The 5,738-nt window shown below is 38.3% G+C and overlaps 1 pseudogene; it reads right to left on the bottom strand.

Moving 5' to 3' along the window:
- Nucleotides 1–5,047: 5,047 nt before the first annotated feature.
- On the bottom strand, nt 5,048–5,489 carry LOC118834679 (annotated as a pseudogene).
- Nucleotides 5,490–5,738: the final 249 nt, after the last annotated feature.

The raw sequence follows: 5,738 nt of genomic DNA, 5'->3' as shown, positions 1-5,738 counted from the left end.
GTGAACCTCTCCCCCTCCCCTCATCTCCCCCTCCTTTCATCTCCCCCTCCTCTCATTTCCCCCTCCTCTCATTTCCCCCTCCCCTCATCTTCCCACCCCCACCACAGTGAGACCTGGCTAGAAGTGATTCCAAACTCCAGTGTTTGCCTCTAGTTTTCTCTGAGAGCTGGCCAAGCTGATCTTAGTGAATTCCAAAACCCATAATCCTTTTCCTTATTCTTTCCTCCCATTTACCCTCAGGGAGGAGGTGTGAGGTGAGGGGAGTCCAGTGGGCGAAGCAGAAGCTTGGAACTTGCTATTCAAAAGCTTCTTTACAATTTTGTTTTTGCTGTGCTAACAGACTGAGAATTAACCTACTGGGTTTCAATCAATTTTATTTACTCTGTGTATGTCTTGTACATAGCTGGTTATGTACACGTTGTCCCCCTCCTCTCTATTAGAATGTGAGATCCTTGCTATATTTTTTGCCTTGCTTTGGGATCCCTGAGGCTTTGTACATAGTAAACACTTACCATGTGCCTGGCACACAGTAAGCACGTAACAATGGCTCCTCGATTTCCTGACTGGCCATCACATGCATCAGCTCTGTGGGCAAAGCACATGATCTCTCTGAGCCTCACTTACGTCGTCTAAAAAATGAGAAAGTTGGACCAGGCCGCCTCCAAGGTCCCTCCCAGCTCTAAATCCATAGTTCTATGAGCCTGAGTAAGTAAATAATAATAATAGCATTTATATAGCCCCTTGAGGTTCACAACGTGCTTTATATGTTATCTATAAAGGACGTCAGATATTAACGAAAAGGAAAGAACTTCCCCCCCCAAAAAAAAATCAGGAATAAGACCTCAGCGCAATGATGAGAGAACTGTCTATTTTGCTAATTCTAGGTCATGCTTTTAGATCTGCATAGAACTTGGGTCTAGCATGGCTGCTCGCAAGTCACTGGGAAAACAGTTTATACATGTAGTCAAAGAGCCCCCTGGTGGCCAAAGATATACACACCCGCATACATACATATGTATGAGTTGTTCAGTCATTTTCAGTTGTATTTTATGCTTTGTGACCCCATTTGGCGTTTTCTTGGCAAAGATACTCAAGTGGTTTGCCATTTATTTCTCCAGCTCATTTTACAGATGAGGAAACTGAGGCAAACAGGGTAAATGACTTGCCCAGTGTCACACAGCTAGGAAGTGTCTGAGGCCAGATTTGAATTTAGGTCTTCCTGACTCCAGGCCCAGTGCTCTATCCACTGTGCCACCTAACTGCCCTACACATATGTGTAATACGTAATATACATCATATCTCCTAACTTGTTAATTGACTGATGATCTCTTTGTAGATTCAATATATCAATCAGTAATTAACAAGCATCTATTGAATAACTATTATGTGCCAGGAACTATGCTAAAGAAACATATGGAAAGAATGAAAAAATAAAAGATTGTAGAAAGCAGAGTAACAAGCCAGACTGGGTGGCTATAGCTTGGGCAGTACAACAAAACACACGCCTAAGCCACGCTACCTGTTCCACTCTCATGTCTAAAACTATGTTGAATAGCAGTGATGAAAGTGGTTTACCTATTTTTGGTGCAAACGGAGCTAATGTTTCTCCATTGCACATAGTGGCAGATCTTGACTTCAGTTAAATACTTTTTAAAAATCATGTTAAGGAAAATCCTTCTCTTATACTTTTTACTCTTCTTTATATAAATAGATGCTATATTTTATTGAGAGTCTTCATTTATTAATATAGTTATATGATTTTATGATTACTTTTTATTGATAAGATTTATTGCACTAATTATTTCCTGCTATAAACTCTACTTCACTGTAATTAATTATTTGGGGGCAGAAGGAATATATTGCAATACTCTGATTGCTAGTATTTTATGTACTGTTTTAAATCTATATTCATTAATGATGGGTTGCCATGATCAAAAATCCATCAAGTGAATAGGCCATTGGTATGTAGGTAGAATAGTCTGTTGGAAGCAGATATACTTCGTTTCTGTGACTGACTTTGAAGGCTTTAAAAAAAATGGTTACCTTATGCTTTTAGATCAACTTCATTTCTCAAGATGTACCTCCCCACTCCCTCCCACAGAGCCATCCTTTATAACAAAGGAAAACAGGAAAGAAAAAAAGAGCTCAACAAAACTAACAAATGCAGCAACCAAGTCTGACATTATATCTAGAGCTCCACATCCACAGTTTTTCCACCTCCACTTAGAAGGGGAGGGGGGTGGATGGAACATTCTCTCCTATCTTGTCTTTGAGACCAAGCTTGGTCTTTATAAGTTCACAGGATTCAGTTTCAATTGGGGGAGGGGGGAAGAATTTCCCCTTTGCATTGTTGTAGTCTCCATGTATATTGTTTTTCCACTTCCATTTACTTCACTTTGCATCAGTTCATATGACTTCCCAAGTATTTGAAGACACTCCAAGAATAGGAGAACCTGCCAGCATTTGTACTGCTGGCTCCTAGGGCCTCCTACTAGTCAAAATAAGGAATCCTTGCCTTTACACAGGGATCACCAATGAATAGCCTATATGTTCCATGGGTACCCATAGAGGTCCAAAGGAAGGCTTTGGTGGACACCCAAGCAAGATTTGTAAGACATTATATATGAGTCATACAGTATGAGAAGGTATGGAAAGGTGACAATTTGCATTATTGGAAGGAATTATAATATTGAAGAGATCACAGATCCATCAAAACAAATATTCATGAATGCTATTGATATATAATTTTCTTCTACTTTGTCTGCTGGGTTTGAGGATGAGAGATACATCTGCCTCATAGAATCAGTTAGACTGTTGTCTTTGAAAAGTTTATGTGCTAAGGGGAATTATTTGTTCTATGAATATTTTCAAGGAATTCACTTATGAATCCTGTGCTAGTTTATGTGGAAACTCATAAATGGCCCATGCAAATTCTTTTTCTGAGATTGGAATGTTATCTACTTTTTGTTGTTAGCAACTTGGACATGTCATGTGTTTTTGACAATTTATTTACTTCTTTTAAATTTTTAAGTTGATTAATTTATAGTTCATATAATCTCAGATTTAGAGTTGAAATTTAGAAGTCATCTAGTCCAGAGGTGTCAGACTTGTGGCCCACAAAACTCTGGGGTGAGGGGTGTGGAGAAGAAGATTAAAATATAGTTAGGAAATATTTAACAAAATAAATAAAAATACAATACAACATAGACAATGTTAATTTGTGGTTTTCTAAGCCAACTGTGACTCATGATCAGTTTCTATTTGAGTTTGACACCATTAATCTAGCCTAACCTTCAGTTTTAGAGATGAGAAAATAGAGGCTTAGAGAATTTAAGTGACTTGCCCAGCATTATAAGTGGTAGTAACTGATAGAGTCTAGATTTAAACCTAGATCCCCTGATTCCAAATCCAGAACGCTTTCTATTGCACAATAGTTGTAAGTGGTAATCTATTACCAACAGTTCTCTTGATTTCTTTCTTATTCACCATGACTTCCTTTTTTTCATTTATGCTTTGGGGAAATTGATTTTTTTTCCACTCCTTTTAAAAAACTATATTTGCTAGTTGTTTATTAATCTCATTAGTGTTTTTAAAAGCTTTCAACCTTATTAATCCAAATTCCTTCTTCTCCATCTTTATAATCTCCTTTGTGACTGATTTTGACATACTTAATTGTTCATTTCCTAATTTCTTCACTTACAAGTTCAATGCTTAAATTTCCTCTTTTTCTCTTTAGTTAACGTGTTCAGAATGGTAAACTTGCTACTTTGTAATCTCTTGACTGCATGCCACAAATGTTTATATTTCGCATTTATGTCACTACCTTTAGCATTATCTTTTTTTCCTGTATTTTTAAACCTGAGTAATTAGTCGATAAGTCCATTTTAAAACTTTATTTTTAAAACAATATTTCTAGCTTACTTTTTGCACTATGATCCATAACTGTAATATTTAGTTGCAAAGGGCTTTCCATACAACCATGTGAGATACATAACATTTTTCCTTTTTTTCAAAAAAATAAAATTTTATTTGTACTTTTTGTTTCTGCATGGCCTAAATTTCCTCCTTTATCCTGTTCTCTCTCCCCTCCCGGAGAGCCTTCCCATATAACAAAGAATATCTTTTTTTTAAACGTTTACAAAGATCTGTTGTACTAAGATATTCATATAAATGTCACAAACCAAACCTTGATATTGATTTCCACACTTAAATTAGACAAAGAGAAAAATATCAAAATACTGATTGGTTATTAATAGCTAATAGTAAAATAGCTAATAGTAAAAGTCAAGCCAAATCAACAGATACTTTTTTAGACTTGTTGTTCAGTCATTTTTCAGTCATTCCCAACTCTTCATGAACCCTCTTGGAGTTTTCTTGGCAGAGATACTGAAGTGGTTTACCATTCTTTCTCCAGTTCATTTTACAGGTGAGGAAACTGAGGCAGGGTGAAGTGAGACACAGTTAGTAAGTGTCTGAGGCCAGATTTGAACTCAAGTCTTCCAGACTCCATTTCTGGTGCTCTATCCACTGTACCACCTAGCTGCCTCCAAAGTTTTCTCTACCTCACAATGATACAAACAGGGGTAGTTAGTGATTGTAGTGGTTTATGACTGCTCTTAGAGGCTATCTTCCTCTCACTGGGTGCAGACATACAACATGGCACCCACAAAAATAACATGGAGCAGGACCTACCTACAGGGCATGTAGTTGCTCTACACAACTAGGGAGATCATGTGAATTACCATATTGATTCTGATGCACTGGATAAGAATCTCATCTCTAATTGGTGACTGACCTAAACTCCATGGGAGCTGTGATATATATTGAACCATTTCAGTGGTCTCCCCCAGAAATCATTGTACAGAAGTATCGAGGCTAAAACCCAACACAACAGTCCAGCAATTGGCAAATAATAAATATAATCTTCAGTCTAAGTTGGGGTAAGTTGTCTTTTTGAGTGCGTGGAGTCTCAGTCTTTGATGAAGTCAAGGTTACTGGACTGTACTCATTGGGCTCTCAATAACATGGCCAGGGTCAGCTCACACAGTTAAGAACCTTCCACAGCACGTCTCAACTCTGCAAACAATAGGACAGATTCCTTTTCTAGGCTGCCAATCAGCTCAGTATTAGCGCAGCTGCTTGCTATGAAACTCACCACCGATGGTAGCCCGATTGAATTAAACTACTTGGTATGTGTTGTAGTAGCAAATGGTACTTTTGGTTTTTGAAAGTCCAAGTTTGCTGCCCTGGTCTGTTTGCAAGTGCAAAAGTAGATAGGAAACCAGGTCTCCAAGAGTGCTCTGGATCATTAGCTCCAGGCACCTAAAAGTTCCTTTTTATATAAATCTCTGCTTTAAGCTTGTTTCTTGTGATTTGCCTTTTTCTCCTTTGATAACAGGTCCTTCGTCCTTGTCTGATTCTACAATAGCATGGAGACCTTCAACACTTGGTAATTTTTTGTAGAGGAATCTCTTTAAGTTATCTGCCATGAGGATCCATCCCCTCCTCCCGGGTATGGTAGCCACCCCTGGCTGCTGGGATGGCAGACCTCGGCTTGCCACAGGAAGCTCCGACTGCTCCAGTTCCTTCCTCTGGAACCCGTTGTCACATGATTCACAAAGAATACATTTGAGAGACAGTGAGACAGAGACAGAAAGACAGATGGGGGGGGGAAGAAGGAAGGAAGGAAGGAAGAAAAAATGAAAGAAAGAAAGAAAGAAAGAGAAAGAAAAGGAGAA

The sequence above is a fragment of the Trichosurus vulpecula genome, chromosome 1 (assembly GCF_011100635.1).
Source record: "Trichosurus vulpecula isolate mTriVul1 chromosome 1, mTriVul1.pri, whole genome shotgun sequence".
Lineage (NCBI taxonomy): Eukaryota > Metazoa > Chordata > Mammalia > Diprotodontia > Phalangeridae > Trichosurus > Trichosurus vulpecula.
Note: the sequence above shows the minus strand (reverse complement) of the source record. Positions and strands in the feature narration are given on the sequence as shown.